This window comes from Chinchilla lanigera, unplaced genomic scaffold (genome assembly GCF_000276665.1).
Source record: "Chinchilla lanigera isolate Chin_1 unplaced genomic scaffold, ChiLan1.0 scaffold00051, whole genome shotgun sequence".
Taxonomy (NCBI): Eukaryota; Metazoa; Chordata; class Mammalia; order Rodentia; family Chinchillidae; genus Chinchilla; species Chinchilla lanigera.
This window is the reverse complement of record NW_004955452.1, coordinates 12,952,261-12,970,969: the sequence shown is the minus strand read 5'-3', so window position 1 is coordinate 12,970,969 and position 18,709 is coordinate 12,952,261.

Below are 18,709 nucleotides of genomic sequence, written 5' to 3'. Positions count from 1 at the left end.
TCATTAAAAACTAAGTATGCTAACATACTCGGGTTAATTTGCACTAATGGTAGCTAATTTGTGATGTCTCAGAAATGCCCCTCTTGGGGCTGGGGATTTAGCTCAGTGGCACAGCGCCTGCCTGGCAAGCACGAGGTCATGAGTTCGATTCCTGGTACCGGAAAACAAACAAACAAACAAAAACAAAACAAAAATGGCCCTCTTATGCCAGGGTGCTTCTAGTAGTGTAGTTCAGTGGTAAAGGGCTTGTCTAGTATGTGAGTGAAGCCCTGGGTTTGACCCCCCAGCACTTCAGAATCAACCACAAAAAATGCCCCTTTCTTAATGACATCTGAGAGTTACACATTTTTTCTAACAACTTATAGCAAATATTAGGTCACAGAATTGATTTCCACTGAAAACTCTTTTGGGTATCCACACATGTGCAGCTTAATGTCAACCTAAGCAAAATATTTGAGAGTGGGAAGCCACAGGGACAATACTCAAAGGATTTTTCCCACAGACATTTTTAGACTCTCAGATATTTTAGTGTACCTCCTACCAGTGTCTGGTTGAAGAAGCTCTATCTTTGGAAATCCAAGTTGCTCTTTTCTTCCAGTCTCACTTTGTGTCCCCCCTCCTTTAAATAATTTCATTTCCTAGGGCATGTCCTGGCTGAATTTCTGGCTCCAGCAAGTCTATTAATATTCTCAGCTCAGTCTTCCTTTCCCATGGGCTGGCTGAGATCCACGCTGCCGTAGCAACTGTAAGATAGTGCATGTGTTCTTTCCTGTGCACAGGTGAACCAGGTAGCAGGGCTTCTGTGGCTGTGGGCAGAGGTGGATCAGGGTTGCTGGAGTGAACCAGGGCACAGACTGGTTTTCTTCCATGCTTGCTAATTCACCTTGGAGTTATGTGACCCTCTTTTAAACTGGCCCAACAGTCACAGCTCACTGAAACACACCCGTACCTAGATGTGCTTGCCTGTTTCTTGCTGCCCCACCCCAGGCCTTTTGCAGACCTCGTGATGGTGGTGACTTTGGAGCAGGGTTATCCTGTCTGAGCACGGCAGGAATTACTTCTCTCTCCCCTCAGCAGCTCAGCGTCTGGTGCTTTTCCATTCTCTCTAGACCCTTTCCTGTGCTGTATTAGCGCAAGTCGGCTGGGAAGCTGCCAGGACAAGCCTGCCAGGGAGCCCTTTGACTTTTGTCAGCTTCCCGGTGCCCTGGCTGATCAGACTGTTGGCTGCGTGAAACAGCGTGGAATTAGCCTCACTGGAGTCCGGGTTGTGAGCCAAGCAGCTAGAATTAAAAAGCTCAGTCTTGCCTGGCTTGTCTTCCGCCACTTTGGGATGAGTCTCTGTGTACTCATAGGGTGCTGAGCCAGGGGCATGCTATAGAGTAAAAATCAGGTGGCTTCTGGCAATTGGCAGACTTGAGTTATGAATAATGTCTCAAACTAAATGACCTTGGTCAAGTCACTAAGACTTTCTTAGCCTCAATATCTTCATCTATAAGATAGGGGTAAGAATTTTTGCTGGGTTGTCCCAAGGAAAAGATAACATATGTCCCAAGGAAAAGAAGTTATTGGCATAGTCCATGGCAACCAGTAGGTGCTCAATAAACACCAGCTGCTTTAATTTTGTTGCAGGAAGAGCTTACATTTCCTACAATAGTTGCATGTATCATTGTGATTCTGGGGAATGGCGAATGGGAAGAGAGAGCAATCCTGACTGAGAGACAACAGGCGCTCTTACAGGTCTGGCTGAGGGCATTGTAGGAATATTTTATGGAATGGTTTGTCTTGACTGAGGACCAAGCCAGGGAGGGATTGCAGGCTTCAGATCTGGGTTACTGTGTAGTATTCCAGCAATGCAGCCTGCAGACTCAGAGGTGAGGAGTGGGGAGGAGGGTGTTCCAGAATACCCAACAAGTCAAGAATCAGGAGCAGAGCTGGGTGACAGAGGCAAGAACATTTGGTGTTTGGGCTATGCCTTCATCTCTCCTGGCCTTTGGTTTCCCCACCTGCAGAATGGGGATGCAGATATATTCTCTGCCAATGGTGTGCAAAGAGTGAGAAGCCGTTACAGCGCTTTGAAGACAGGCAAGCAAGCGCTGGCTGTGACGACCCAGGAAAACCTCCCTTTTATCTAGGTGGGATGGCAGCCAGTCTGAACAATGAGATAAAAATAAATTGCTCTTCGATTCCTTTGCTGTATACAGCTTCTTAAAAGTATTTGCTAAATAAAAGTCTTTGGGGGAATCAGCTTGAAGAATAAAGAGTAGTAATTGGTGTATCAGTTTTCATCCTGTTGCAGCAGTGTCTCTCATGTACTTAAAAAGAGTTTATTCTTTTTAAATTACATTTGTTAACATTATGTATCTGTTTGTCAAATCCGTTTTACAGAATGCAAAGGTAAAGCCAGGCTTTAAAAAAATGCCAAACAGGCCCTCCATAGTATTGAATTTTTAAAAACCTTTAGCATTTGAGCAAGGGCGGCTTTCCTGCCTGGGTGAGCCCAAAGGCGTTTGTGCTGTATGGCCTCCCTCACCGCCCCTGCTCCCTCACGCCCAAGTCCAGCTCCATTGTCTATTTTTATTTGCTAGTGAGCCTGAGCTGCTGGGTGAAGCTGGAGCAACCGGCATAGCCGTGGTTCTGGCGCTCAGCGTTTATGGGTTCCGCATGCAACATAGTCTGAGCACTGCACGGCAATCCTTTTTGAACAAAGATCCTTGAGTCGCCAGCCCTAGCCCTGCTCCCTTAGTTTTTTTGCTGTTTGTTTTTCACTCCCACTGTAGTGCCTAAGCCAGGCCATTTTGGCTAAAAGCCTTTGTGATGGTGAATCTGGTGTCCTCATTTTGGTCCTGGTCACAGTCCAGCTCTTTGCAGCACTTGACATTCTCCTCTTAGGCTTCTTGCTCGGCACGCCCCCGCCCCTTGATGTCCTTTTCCTGCTTTCCTTTGCCATGGTTTCCTCCTGCCCTAAATGGGAGTGTTCTCCCAGCTTCATTCTTGCCTCTGCTTGGGTGTCTTGTTGGGCAGACTTGACCTCACCTGTGGTTCAACACGAGTATCTACCTTGATGACTGCCAGATAATGTATCTTTACTTCTGAATTTCCCCCTAAGTGCTAAAACATATATGATCTGGAAGAGTGTATTATACATCTTGGCCTAGATTTACCATATGGTGGATGGTTAAAGCAGTAACCTGGGTGTGAGACCCAACTCTAATCTAGTTGTGGGACTGACAAATTCATTTAAACTCTGCAAGCATCATCTGTAACGCAGGACTGCAGTAATTCTGTCTGCCCCCGGAGTTGTGAAGACCGAGAATATTTAAATGTCACCCGGCACAAGGTCTGACTGAGTCCATCTCCTCCACCTTGCTGCTCATGACATTTCAGGTCTTCTTCGCACAGGCCTTCACGGATTCTGTCAGCACCTCTAACGGCCCACTGCTGCATCTGCATCATCTCTTACCTGCAGTCATGGTCTCTTCCTTAAAATTCTTCCCTTTTCTGCCAGAATTCCCTTTCTGCAGCATACAGATTTGATGAAGTTACTCTTCAAAGTTCTTTCTTGCTGCTCTCACTTAGGAGAGAAAAGCTGCAGCCTCTTGTGCACCAGGCACTTGACATTCACCGTCTTGCCCAAACCCCCTCCTTAGCTTTATCTCCCATCAGTCCCTGAGCAAGAACCTAGTTTTTGCCATTCAAACCTTGGTGCTTCCATGTGCGCCATGCATTGTGTCTCCCTGACTCACACCTCCTTGGCTCCCTGGTGAACTCCGAGTTACACCATAAAATTCAGCATGTGGATTCACAGCCGACTTCCCTAAGCAGAGATCGTCATCCCCTGACTGCTTCTCTAGCCCCGTGTTCCTTCTCCTGCAGCGTTTGTCACCAGGCAGTGTGATGGTGTGCATCTGCTCTGCAGACTTGAGTGTTTTGAGGGCAGGGACCAGGACTTAGCTCTCTGCCCCTTTGCAGAGTGCCTTTCTTGCCCATGGGTGTTGTCAATAAATGTTGAATGAATTAAGAGGCCTTTGCATGTGGTGGGGCTGGGTGTGGAGGCGCCTCTTTGAAGGATGGGAGCAGGGCTATCAGCTGCGCTGTGAGGCGCCTGGCAACCCGGTGCTAATGGCAGCAGTGTTTTGCTTTGCCTTCCCGAAAGCTGGTAATGAACTAAATGAAGAGAAATTACTGACTTAATTCTCCCAGGAGATGTAGGGCTTGGGCAGAGGGCTGCATTTCTTCACTGGGCAGGAGCTGGACCAGCATAGCCGGTGATGAATTTGACCCTGATGACTCTGTAGAGGGGAACAATGTCCTCAGGAAAGCATTCAGGAAGCCCTTCGTGTAGCAGCGATCAAAGCTCCGCAGTGGCTCAGCAGGGTGTATAGGAAGGCTCCAAGGAATCCAGCAAGGCTGGGGTTGAGCCCAGGGAGCCACTTAATGCACTCCCCAGGTGGTGCGCTCATCAGTCTCAGCAGTCCCCTGGGCAACCCTGTGGGATAAAGCGGACCTGGGCAGGGCTGGGAATGCCGGTCCACAGCCCGCGGAGCCATCCCTGAGAGTCTGTTTTGTCTTAATTTCCGCTTGGCACTTTCCCTCCAGCCTAGCGCCTGAAAGAGTAGGGCAGGCTGGCACGGGAGGCCTGAAAGACTTGCAGACAGGAAGGGCAGGCTCTGGTCTCTCCACTTCATCAAGAAGCCAAGGTAAGAGGCTAGAGATGCGGCCCAGTGGCAGAGCGTATGTGAGGCCCTGATTTTAATACCCAGCACCCCAAACAAACAAACGAACACAACGAAAAACCAGAAAACCAGGCTGATGTAAAGCTTCTTGTTTTATGTGAAACTTGTTTCAAGTACTTGCCCCTCATCTCTGAGGCATTCAGGCAGAAGAGGGAAGGGCACTGATTCTCTGTAGGCAAACAATATCTGAAGCCTGGAGCAGGACATGGCTCACCCGAGATAGCACGGGGTTCCTGGCGGAGCCGGTCCCACTGCCTCGTTCCCCCTCCCGCTCCCAGCTTGCCTCCTGTCATCACACTAAGCCGAGGTCGGCCTCTGGCCTGCAGAGTGGTCAGTGATGAAGAGGGAAGCACCTTTGAGTTCCTGCTGGCCACGGGATGCTGTCACAGCCTCTGTGGCTGGTGGCTCCCCTGACTTCCCCCTGCTGCAGGCTGCAGCCTGTTTTTCCTGCCCCTTCCACTTTCGTTTCCCAGTGCACTGACTGAAGATTAGCTCTTTGCGTAACTCTGGCCCTTGGATGCTCCCTGTGCTGTTTTCCCCATGTGCAGGAGGGTAGGAGGTCACAGTCTTTCCCACAGATGGGAGTCCTGTGTGTTTATCATGGGTCGATTGATCGCAAGAGGGCCTGTACAGCTGTTGTTGTCCCTAGAGCCCTGTCCTTGGTGCCTTTAGCTTTGCTCACATATGCCAGGGCCTGGGTGCGCTCAAATCTCAGTCTTCCCAAAGACCCCTCTAGGAAGCCCTGCCCTAGAGTTAGACTGTGTGCAAAGCACAGTACTGCCACTTACAGCTGTGGGTCCTTTCGCAAGCCATTGCCCCTCTCATTGGCTCATGTGCGTGTTGAAAGGGGCTTATATATTATCTTACAAGGTTGAAGTGAGGACTAAGACACACCAAGACCTTTGAAACTTGGTCTCACATGTAGTTATCACTTAGGAAAGGTTATTTGTTATGGTTAGTAGAATTTTCCCCCATTCCACTCACCGAGTCATACTTGAAGACCTGATCTTTCTCTAGGCTCTTAAGAGGGGGTGCCTGAGCATAGAGGGGAAGCTGAGGCCTACAGGAATGCTGTGGCAGAGGGATGGGGAATGGGAAGGGACCCTGATCCTCTGCACAGCAGCCTGTCATTTGCTACTTCCTGTCCCCTGCTTCACTGCCTCCCCACTCCCAAATCCCCTTCTGCCCTGTCTGCTATCTTCAAGCAACCTCCAGCTCCAGCTGGGTCCCGGACACCCACACAGCCCTGCCTTGGGCTCATTGATTGGCCTGCAGGCAGATGGAGCTTTCTAGAAGAAGCTGTAGAAGCTGGGGAGCCGAGCTGAGGGGCTGACTGAGCTGAAGGGGCCCTGCCTGGGTTACTTTGGCTCCTGGAGCATTATCTCAATGTGAAGCTCAGCTGAGAGTGTGTGAGGAGGAAGACCTTGACCCTTCCTCATGATGCCCCAGAGAAGTCAAGGCTGCCATAACAAAACACCTCCAACTGAGTGGCATCAACAGCAGAAATTCATTTTCTCATAGTTCTGGAGGCTGGAAGTTTAAAATTGAGGTGCCAGGGCTGGGGATACAGCTCAGCATCACAAGTGTCTGCCTGGCCAGCGCAAGGTCCTGAGTTCAATTTCTGGTACCAAAGAAAGAAAATCGAGGTGCCAGTAGAGTTGGCTTCTTCTAAGTCCTCCCTCCTTGACTTTTGCAAGTGGCAGCCACGTTGCAGCCTCTTCATGTGGTCATCTCCATCTCTGTGCTCCAGAGCACCCTTTGTGTCCAGATCTCTTCTTTGAAGATAGCAGTCAGGCTACATTACACACCCAAATTTCATCTCCATCCCTATCTTCAAAGCCTGTCTGCAAATACAGTCACGCTGAGAGGTCCTGTGAGGACTAGGACTTCAGCACAGAAGTTTTGGAGGGACACATTCAGCCCATGACAGGAGGAAAGATGGTGACAGCATGGAAGGGGCCGCCTCCAGTGAGACCTCTGTGGAGGAACAGCAGCCAGAGCCCTGGACATGGGGTGTTTGCCTGTGCTGGCCCCCATGCTTGGCCCTGGATGAGCCTGGCGCTGGTTCCTTGTCCTCTGCCCAAAAAGCTTAGGGTGGGAACTAAATGTCTGAGGCCGGAAGGCTCTGTGAGATTATCCCTGTGGCCTCTGGGGTGAAGGGACAGTCAACAGGCCCCAGGCACAGTCTTATCCTTCCCCTGCCTTATCAGAGTTGGATGACCTTCCACCTCCAGCCTTTGACCCTAGGCTCTCCTTTGGGGGAATGCTGACTTTGAAGTAGGTAACCCTGCCGCCTTGGTTTTAGCTGAGCTCTGTGATTCTGCATGTATCCTACCGGCTAGGGAGGGGTAGAAATAGCACGCAGAATGCAAACATCACTAGTGTTATTTTTTCCAGAAGTTTTATGTGCCTGATTGAGTTGGCTTAGGCTGGCATCCTAGAGAAGATTTTCTCCCGAAGCGCATGTGTTTTGTAAGAACAGGTGAGGGGAGGGTATGGAGGTGGCTCAGAGGTGTGTTGGAAGTCACAGTTGGCCGCAGGTGACAGGCGTCTTCCCCAGAGCCCACCTCCCCATCGCTCTTTCATGCAGCCCCATTAGGGGGGTAGAAGTCACCTTGGGCTTATGATGGGGCACTGTCCTGGCCCAGCTCTCTGTCTCCCGGTGGGGTCAGCAGCCCTGGTCTCATGTGGCTCCATGTCCTCCATGACCCAACGCCTTCTGCCTAGTCAGTCATGAGTCCCAGGAATGCAGAGGTTTCCTACTTTTTGGAAAAGCACTAGAGGGCAACCATCTTCTTCCTGTGGGCCTTCTTAGCCTTGGGAAGCTGAGGCAGACAAATCCCAGACAAGAATGAAAACTGCTCACTGAGCTCATGAAGGCTGCGTGTGGGACTGGATGCTTTTCATCTCATTTAGTCATCTTGAGAGCCTGCACACTAGGGTTTGTTTCCTCCATTTTCACAGATGAGTAAACTGAGGCTCAGAGACTAAGTAACTGCAAACCACACCATAGGTGGTGGTGCTGGGAAGAGGGCTGAGGGCTGCTGGCTTTGGATCTCCTTTCTGCCCCCGGAGAAGCAGGCTGTCCTTCCTTTAGCCCTTGCCTTTCTTCCTCTTGAACAGCAGAGGGTGGAGGGTGGGAAAGTCGGCCTGCCCCCCTCCTCTTTCCTTCCACCTCTGGAGACCTCTTTGTTCACTGGATTCCTGCACTGGGAGGCGGGGGGCTCCTGACCGGTGGAGCACAGCTCTCAGGTCCCCGGTGCTGGGAGGGATTGAATGGATTGTCGCCTCTTGACCTGTCTGCCCCCTGCCCCCAACCCTCCCAACACAGAGAGCCACAATGGCCTGAGGCTGATCCAGTGCCTGCTGTGTTGAAAGGGAACAATATCCCCAGAGACAGGTTACAGGCAGGACTGGGAGCCGCTACCTGCCTCGCTCCAGGGGATTTTCCAATGCCAGGAACGTTCAATGCCTGGGACATGGCGTGGGATTCTAGTGGGAGGAGGGGACAGATGGTACCCTCCCCGTGCCCCTCTACCTAAAGCTGTCTCCCAGTGCCAAGGAGGGCTGTGGGTAGTGTGGGCTACCTTATTAGACTGTGGGTGGTATGGCTCTGCCCCTCATTAGCTGTGTGACTCTGGGTCAGGTGACGTAACCTCTCTGTGTCCTCATCTTTAATATGGGGATTTATTATCTACTTCACCAAGTGATCGAGAGGAGACCTCTTGGAGTAGTGCCTGGCTCCATAGAAGACATCAGCTCCCCGCTTTGCCCCAGCTTTCTTGCTAGTTGGTGGATGGTCTTGATCTCTGACCAGCTTCTGCGCAGAGGCCGGGTGCAGTGGGGAAGACTTTCCCCAAGCTCAGCTGGAGCCTGGAGACACACGAGGCCTCCCTGCTTCCCCAGGGCTTCGTTTTTTGTTGTTTGTTTTTTTTTTTTTTTTCAACATAGAGGAAACTAAAGGAACTGTGATTATCCACACTGGGAAGATAAAGTTGAAGGGTGACTTACCAAGCATTCGTAAGCCCAGCGAAGGTTATCATCCAGAGCAGAGTGACCAGCGGACACCAGGAAATGTGTTTATTGTGTAGCAGAGGTCTGTGAGTAGCTATGAGAAAGGCTTTCCCAGCAGTAAAGGGCCTAATCCTGGAAAGATGGGCAGGAGGTGGGAGTCACTGAGGAAGACTGTGAGCTCTTTAAAAATAGGTCATTTTGTTCTGACTGGGCTTGGGTGGGGTTTGCCTGAGAAGTGGAAGGACTGGTCTGAGGCCAGCAAGTCATTCACTCTTGAATCAGTTGTCAGGTGAGAGTGGTGGCATCCTCAGGGGACAGAGGTGAATCCGGTGGGCAAGCCGGAGCCAGGGGGTAGACAGGGAAACCTTGCCTCTGCCCCTGCCCCCGCTTTGCTTGGCTGTATTTTTGGAGACAGCGCAGGAAGTAGACCTTCACAATGTCAGGATACAGGAAGCTATCTAAGTATTGAAGGCCACTTCCTGTGAGCTGGTCATTCACATACATTTGTCACCGGCTATCAGGCCTTTTGGGCCTTGCCATTGTCTGGAGGAGCTGCAAAAGCCTGGGTGCCGCCAGCAGAGGCTCTTGGACACAGAATACACTATTGTACTGAACTGGCAGCACCCCACGGGGTGGAGAGGAAAATGGTGGGTAAGAAAGGGGACGCCTGCCTCTCATTGTCGTGGACCGCACAATGGGGCTGGGGGCTGGGGGCTGGGGGCTGGGGTCCCCTCCTGCTCGTGGGAGCCTGAACTTGTGGAAGAAGAGATGGCTGCACGGGAGCCTGACTCCAGGCATGGCACCAGGTAGAGCTGAAAAGCAGCCTGGTGCTTTATTAGCAGTGGTGCATTTCATCAGCATGTATGGGTTTTCTAGATCTCTGCCAGCAGCCAGGGTGATATAGAATGGGCTTGGAGTTGAGAAGGCTTAGATTTCAAAGTCATCCTCTGCCACTATTATCTGTGTGGCTTTGGGCAAATTGCCTCACCTCTCTGAGCTTCAGTTCAGTTCCACTCCTATAAAATGAGGATAGTCACAGGGATGACTAGCTCACAGGGATGGCCACATTTGAGGCAATCCATGGAAGATTTTAGTTTGGCATCTGGCACACACTAGATGTCTAAGAAATGTTAGTTCCTCCTCCGCCCTCGTCTTCCCTTTGAGCTCTCTTCTGACCCCGCTGTCTGCTCCTCCGGTGAGTGAGTAAAGCAGTGTGCACGGGGGATGCAGAGGTATTTTAATGTCAGCCCGAACAAAGCATCACTTTGCCTTCCTTTACACCAAGAGTATCAAGTCAACTATTAATTATCTGCACTAATGGACAGCACAGTAGCAGATAATTTTTCTCCGGCCATGTGCCTTTGGCCTTATGTGTGAATGTGGGTGTGTTTGATTTCTAGAGTTTCACCTCAGGCCAGACAGTGTGGTTGAAGCAGAATAGCCCTAGCTCCGGAGGGCTGAGCCAGAGAACTGTCTGGCGACCCAAGGCTCCGCCCCGCTCCGCTGTGTAGCCAGGCAGTGCCGGGAGCAGCACAGGTGGAGGCCATGCGCTTCGAAGTCAGACACTCGGGTTCAAATCTTGACCACAGTCTTCACTGTCATGGTGTGACTGGCCAAGTTATTTGACTGATTTGCGTCTCAGTCACTCCACCTGCAAGGTGACACCTTGTAAGTACGCACTGTTTTTACTTTGCAGGGTGTCTGTGAAGATGAAATAAGGGAATGCATGTGCCCATCATCTGGAAGTTTCCCTTCCTTTTTTCCTCTTCCCTTGTTTTCTCTGTCACCGCACCACTATTCTGAACACACCCCCTCCTAAACTAAACTGAAATGAAAATGGAAAATGTAGCCTCAACTAAAATGGAAAAAATCCAGTTCCTTGCTGGCTACTTTTCAAGTGCTCAGCAGGCACCTGTGGCCTGTGGCTGTGGTGTTGGACAGCAGAGACAGAAGTCTCTTGTCACCATAGAATGTCCTGTTACACAGTACTGAGCTAGAGGCTGCAACCATGGAATCTGATGCAAAGGAGGAAATAAACCTGTGAACCAGCGTGTTTGGGCGGCTGAGAACCGGGTCAGTAGCACCGCCGGGCACTTGGAATGTCTGCAAGGCTTCATGCTGCTGTGCTGCTTCATTGATGCGTTCATCCAGAGCACACCTGGTCTGATACTCGGGTGGGACTGCTGAGACGGGGCTGAGAAAGCCGCTGTTGGCCTGTGTGCCCGAGACGAGTCATCTCCAGGCCTTTCTGACCGTGCCTCCAGTGCCGTGGTCCCCTCGCAGGAATGCACTGTGACTGCTTGGGCTGGGGGAACCACAACAACCGTGACACTCTTTACCCTAACCCTGTTGTTCTAGGCAGTTCCCTCTGTCTCCTGTCCTTTGCATAGAAACCACAGACATTCAGCCGGGCATGGTGCCACACACCTGTAGTCCCAGCTACTCTGGAGGCTGAGGTAGGAGGACTGTAAGTTTGAGACCAGCCTAGGCCACTGAATGACACTCTCAAAATTTAAAAAAAAAAAAAAACAAATAAAGAGGGTTAGGGATAGCTCAGTGGTAAAGCATTTGCTTAGTATGTGTGAGGCCCTGAGTTCAACCCCCAATACTATTAAAAAACAGAGGAGAGAGGGAGGAGGGAGGGAGGGAGAGACCATAGACATCCACATGGTCTTCCCCTGCCATGACTCAGTGATTCACTTGTCCTTCGAGCGTGGATGATGGTTCCTGCATCTGACACTCAGTCTCTTCTTGCTCAGCACCTTAGCTGCCAGTGCTAACCCCACTGCTGTTTGAGTGGGCACCATCCAGGGCTGGCCCCTGGATCTCAGCAGCTCACTGGGCTTTGTGCTTGGCTTTGTTGCATCAGTTCTGGGCACTTTGGGAACTTAGTTGTCTAACCTCCGTGGTCCTCTCCTGGTTTATAAGTCCTGTTTTGCTTCCTGTCGCTCTGACTAGCCTTGTTCATGCCCCTTCCCTTTCCCCTGCAGGAGCACAGGCCTCTGTGCTCCAGCTGGGCCTGTGTTCCTGCTCTGAACACACCATCTCCTAAAACTGCAACTCTGAATGTGCAGTCTGCTCTGAGCGTCATGCTGGCCTGAAACTGGTACACTGACTTTGGCCTTTGGGGTAGCTCATGCTCCTTGCCCAAGCTCAGCTGCTAGTCTTTTCCCATTAGCCGTGCGGACAGTGAAGTGCCAGTGTGCCTGGCACTGAGCTCAGTGGTGTTGGACAGGTCTTGGGAGGCCCCGGGGGTTTGCTTGCCTTGGATTGGGTCACAGATGGTCATACCAGTTACAGTTCAGATCCACTGGGCAGGTTAGAGACAGTTAGGAATAATCTGGAATTACAGTTGTCTTAAGTTACTTCTCTCACTACAGAGACAAAATACCCAACACCCAAAGTTAAAGAAGGAAAGGTTTATTTATTTATTTAGTTTATTTATCTGTAGAGGTTTCAGTCCATAATCGGCTGGTTCCAAGGCAGAGTGGCATGGCAGATGGGCATAGCAGAGGAGAAAAAGGTCATGGTAGGCAGAAGACAGAAAAGCAAGCAAGGGACAAACACAGCTCTTTCTATCCCTTATATCTTATCCAGGCTACTCAGAGTGGGTAGCACTCACACCCTTAATCCTAGTGCCCTTGAGCCTAGCACTGCACCATGAATAAATTCCAGCGTCACACACTGTAGACTGAGCCACCTCTGAAAAAGCCCACCTATGACCACATGAGGCTTTGAGGGGACATCTAAACGCAAGCCATAACAACAGTGACACAACTTGTCCCCTGACTTGGGAGTGATCAGGTATCAGGCTCTTGTCAAGAGTGGGTTCAGCTCTCACTGCATCTTTCACAGTTGGGGGACCCTGAGACAAAGAAAGAAGTGGCTGATGCAGGGCCACGCTGAGGCACCCGGGTAGGAGCCATGCATCCATCTTCGGTTGGTCTGAGGTCTCCCAGGCCTTACCTCTATTCAAGCCTGGGGCCACCCCCTTCCTCCTCAGCACAAAACAAACTGTTCCCTTGTCCTCCTCTGACCTCTTTCTCTTCTCCTCCAGCTCACATGAAGGTGTGGTCAAACAGGAGGTCCCCAGGCTTTAGAAGCTTTCCAAAGACACTTAACAACTGCTCTTGCCATCCACCTCTGTCCCTGGCACACTCGACTGCCAGCTGAGGGTGGTGGTATCCGGGGAGGGGTCTCAATTCCAGAAACAAACAGTGTTGCTGCCCATGTCATTGTTGGAAGGAACTCAAGAGACAGCCCAACTGGGGACAGCCCCCCCGGGGGGGTTTCTTTCCCTGGCGTTACTCCTCATTGTCCTTCCTATCCTGGGAGGATGCGAAAGGGCATGCAGGGGCTGGAAGGACTTAGGCAATTGACCAAATCCGACTCACACTTGTTCAGGCAGAAAGATCTAATAGTCCTCAGAGAACTATAGACACGAAAGTCCCAGTTCTCTCTCTCTGCCTCTCACCTCCAAACTGTTGTCTGAGGTGGCTCTGAGTTCTTACTGCAGACCTGTTTCCTCTACATTGAGGAAGACAAGGCCACAGATATCTCCAAAGTCATAGGTCTTGCAGGAGTGGTGTGGTGGCTTAAATAATGATCAACTTGTAACACCCAGCTGAAGCAACATGGTTCTGGGTATGGAAGGCCCACCTGAGGATTGTTGCCAATAGCATAAAAGGAAAACTGGAGGGGAAGATGGGTGCTGTTGATTTTCCTAGAGAAGCTTGTCATGCTTTTTTTCCTGAAGTGAACTCAGCTGTTCTCATTGCTGGAGGAGCTCAGGACCTTGCTGTTGCTGAGGATGGCTGTGGTTTTTTCAGGGGTGCTCTGGTCCTTACCTTGAGTGTCGCTTCCTGGATCCAGTGCAGATCCCTCAGCCTGCTGGCACAGATCCTTCACCCCGCTGGTGCAGGCTTTCTAGCTTCCACCACTGACCTTTGAGCCTTCCCAGTGCAGATCCGTGGTTGTGCCGGACTCATGGAGGACATTGTCCTGGGCTCTAGATCTTTAGCTGGACTTGTGCAGGACATTGCTGTGGGATCCAGGTCCTCAGCTAGATTCTTTGGCTCTCTAGGGCATGGACAGATCTCTTGCATTCTTCTGCACTTGACATTTTGGGTGAATATTATAAAATAATCCCATAAATCATGTGTGCTGTATTAAATCTATTCCCTTGTAAACCCTGACTGCAGCAAGCGGACTAGCTTTGATCCAAAATTCCCAGATAAGGTACACACTGGCCCAGACACCTGTCCCCAGGTTAATAAATAAAGTCTAGGATGAAGTATTAGATAAGAACATGGCGACTTCTGCAATGGCCTATGGATGGAGTCAGTTCTTTGCCTTGAGAAAGCACTTGGTTTCCTAGACGATGTTACAAGAGAGGACAGGTGTGGCCATATAGGACACGGGTGTACAATGGTGGACCCAGCCCCCTCTGCTATGGTGATTTTTTAGAAGTGCACTGCCCTTCCTAATGGAGCTGAGGGAAGGATGGCTCTGAGGATTCCTAAGATCCAGGCCTGGAAATGAGAACTAAAGGAGGCCCAGGAAGGTGGGTACGGACAGAATGTAGTTGTAGAGTCCCAGAGACTGAGGCATTGAACTGGCTCTGCCATCGCCACAAGAGACTTGAGTCTGAGGCTCATGTCTGAAAGTACACAGGATGTGAACTTTCTCAGCCTCACCACCCTGTGGATACAGGTGTACTCCCACGGGCCTCATGTCCCGTCCTTTCTATGTTGTCACTCACCTCTGTAAGATCCCAGACTTCTACTGACTCAGAACTGTGCTATCTCTCATATGTTTGTCTGCTGTTTCATAATTGGACCCAATTTACAGGGCTATAGGGCTCTTGAAAGAGTCCTCATTCTACATCCTGTGCTATTCCAGTGACCTCAAACCTGCAGACAGCCTGAGTGCCTTACACTGTGTTTCCGTCCGTCCTGACTACACAGAGCCACTTGAAATTCCATGAAAAAGTGGGGGAGAAGATTCCTCTCATTAAAACCAGAGGGTACTTTGTCACTGGGACCAAAACAGTTTGACCTGTGGACTTTCACTCAGAAAATGCCCCAGGAAAGAAAACTGCGTAGGTCCCTGCCAGAGGCTCTTCCTCTCTTTCGCTAAGGTTCTTTTTTTAAACTTTAAACAATTTTTTAATTAGTATCTGTCTGTAATACATAATGATTACACCCATCATGAGGAGTTGGTACATGTGCATAACACATCTTAACTCTTTACATCCCATTCCCCTCTCTTCCTTCCTGGCTGTATCCCCTCTCCCACCCCCCACTCCCACCCCCACTCCCACTCCCACTCCTGTCTATAATTTTCCCCATTACCTGTCTTTTATTTTGCTCTTTATATTTTGGATTTTTCATATAAGAGAAACCATTCAATATTTAAGCTTCTGTGTCTGATTTATTTCACTTAGCATTATGGTCTCAAGGTACATTGAGTGTCTGTTCATTCCAGTTGTCCATTTTTTGATTGGGTCTTTTATTTGGGGGAAGTCTAATATTCTTTAGATACTTTAGATACTTTAGATAATAGTCTTTTATCTGTGGAATAGCTGGCAGATATTTTCCCCATTCTGTAGGTTGTCTCTGTACCCTGTTGGTCTTTTCCTTAGTTGTGAAAAAGCTTTTTAATTTGATATGTATGATCCCATTTGTTGATTCTTGGTGTTATCTCTTGAGCAACTGAGGTTCTCATCAGAAAGTACTAGCCTAAGCCTGTGTCTTCGAGGGTTTTGCTTTTTATCATCCATCAGATTGTTTCTGTTTTAATATTTAGATCTCTATCCATTTTGATTTTAGTTTAGTGAATGGTGAGAGACATGGGCCTAGATTCAATTATCTGCATGTGGACAGCCAGTTCTCCCACACCATTTGTTAAAGATGCTATCTTTTCTCCAGCATAAGTTTTTTGGGCCTTTTGACAAAGATTGGGTAGCTGAATGTGCGTGGAGTTATTTCTGTAGCCTCTGTTCTGTCCCACTGATCTACATGTCTGTTTTCATCCAATTACATGCTATTTTTAGTCACTGTTATGCTTTGTAGCATAATTTGAAGTTTGAAATTGTTATTCCTTTTGCCTTGTTCTTGTAGTCCAGGATTGCTTTTGCTATTCTAGGTCTCTGTCTTTTTTTTTTCTTCTTGAGACAGGGTCTCACTATATAGTTCAGGCTGGTCTCAAACTTACTTTGTAGCATAGGCTGGCCTTGAACTCACAATGATCCTACTGCCTCAGCTTCCTGAGTGCTGGGATTACAGGTGTGTGCCAACATGCCTGGCAGAACTACTAGTTTGTGTGTTGATTTTGTATTCTGCTACATGGGTAAATTTGGTTATTAATTCTTGGAGTCTTTTAGTGGGGCCATGCCATCTGCAAATAATAACAATTTGACTTCTTCCTTTCCTGTACATACCCCTTTTGTTTCTTTCTTTTCCCTGGTTGCTCTGGCTAATATTTTGAGAACTATGTTGAACAGGAGTGGTGATAGTGTACATCCTTGACCTTAGAGGGAAAACTTTCACCTTTACTCACTTAATGAAATGTTGCCTGTTGGTTTATCATACATGACTTTTATCAGTCATTGTATTATTTTCCTGTTGTTGATCCCTCCCACCCTGCTGCTTTGTGCTTAACTGCTCACTGTGCCTGGTGTATTCATTCTATTAGATTTTTTGGCATTGTTGGTTTCATTGACTCTTTCTAGAATATTCTTGAGAACTTTTTGCAGTGCTGATTTGGTGATCATGAATTTCTTGAGGTGCTTTTTTGTCATGGAAATACTTTATTTCTCCATAAATTTTGAAAGAATGTTTTGCAGGATATATAAGTCTGGGTTGGAAGCTGTTATCTTTCAGGACTTGAAATACTTCACTCCAGGCTCTGCTGGCCTGGATTGTGTTCAGAAATTTGTGGCAATTCTAATAAGTTTACCTTTATAAGTGATTGTTGGTTTTCTCAAACAACTTTTAAGATTCTATATCTGTGAACTTCTGGTATTCTGATGTGATGTGGAGAGGTTCTGTTTTGATTGTGACTATTTGGGGTTCTATATGACTTTCTTATCTATATGCCGAATTCTTTCCCTATATTTGGAGAGTTTTCTGCTACTATTTCTAGAAACAAGTTTTTTATGCCCTTTGTGCTGTCTTCTTATTGTTCACATATTCCATTAATCTTAATCTTCTGCCCATCATCTAATCATCACTGAATCCAGTTTTCATGTTCTTTTATTGTTTCTAAGGTATTTCTGAGTAAATAGTCTCTGAAAGCTTCCCTATCTTCTAATCCTGACATCCTGTCCTCGTATTAGTCACTTCTACTGCCCATACATTCAATATAATTTTTAATCTCCTTTATTTCCCTTTGAAACCTTATCATGGACTCTAATTCTTTGTTAAATTGGTCATTCATGTTTGTATCATTTTGTTTAAATCAGCTAGCTTTTTATTAATGTCTTATGCAAGCTCCCTGATCATTTTGTTTATTATTGCCATTATTTGGTGAGTTATATTTTTTGAGAGCCTGCTGAGCACCTCATTGATGTATTTTAAAGTCTCTTCTGCTGTCCTTTTGAATAATTTGGCTGTGGCAATTCTAATAAGTTTACCTGTGTGGCTTAAGTTTAATAAGTTTACTAATTTGGCTGTGTGGCTTTTGCTTTCCTCCCCCTGAACGCCCCACAAATTGGCTTTGGGTGAGTTGGAGTTTTCTGAGGCATTTTGTTGCCTTGTCTTCTTGTCTTTCTACTGCTCTTTGTTTGCTTATTTTGTTTTGCACTTTGGTATGTGGTTGCTTACAGGACAAAGACTTTTTTTGCTGGTATAGAGATCTCTTTAGTTTGCTTTTCAATGATACACTCTGGGTGTGGTTAAATACAGTCCTTTGCCTCTGTCCCATGATCCAATCACCTTTATTATTACAAGAGGGAGGGGTGCAGTGTAATTGGCTCAGAACCTTGTTCTCTGGAATGGACCATATTGTTACTGTCACAAAGGTAACCTGGATATTGGCATATAGAGAAAACCTATTAATAGCAACAACTGTGACCCAGGCAATATTGGATAAATCAGCAACAGTAATATTGTCCAAAAAACCTGGATATTTGCATGCTATAAGAACCAATAATGTACCACCCTTACTTAACCTTAGAAAAGAAATCTATAATTATAGTATAAACACTAAGACAAACCAAATATTGACATTCAGCAAATATCTATTAAATGTGATAATTATATTTCCACTAATAAAAAAGAATTTAATAGTAGTAACATAGAATTAACTATCTAGAGATTTTAAAAGCTTAAAGTTTATATGATTAAAGATATTGGGGGTTGGCAGTGGGGGAAGGGCAAAAATAAAAATTTGAATTTTTTTTTTTGGTACCGGGAATCAAACTCGGGACCTTGAGCTTGCCAGGCAGGTGCTTATACCACTGAGCTATATCCCCAGCCCAAAATTTGAAAAATTAAACAATGGGAGCCCTCTGTGGCTGCTGGATTTCAGGACCAAGTTTCCAGAATGGTGAGTTTCCTCTCCCTGGTACCCTTCCAGAGTGAAGGTGACCTTCACTTATCTCTGGACCATGTTCTAAAAATCTGGTCTAGATTCAATCCTGAAACTCTCAAAGAATAACCTCTCAAAGTAAAAGTTTTAGTCTAAGTTTATCTACCTTTCAGTCCTTAGGCAGAACTGGAGATTAACTACTCTTACTTCCTGCTCCTCTCAAGAATTATGCTGACTGGGCTGGGGATGTAGCTCAGTGGTGCAGTGCCTGCCTGGCAAGTGTGAGGCCCTGAGTTCGATTCCAGATACCAAAAAGGAAAATAGTAAAAAAAAAAAAAAAAAAGAATTATTCTGACTGATTTTTATAGCACAGATAAATTCACTGATAGAACAAAACATTCCTAGGGAATCTTATGAGTTTAATAACCATT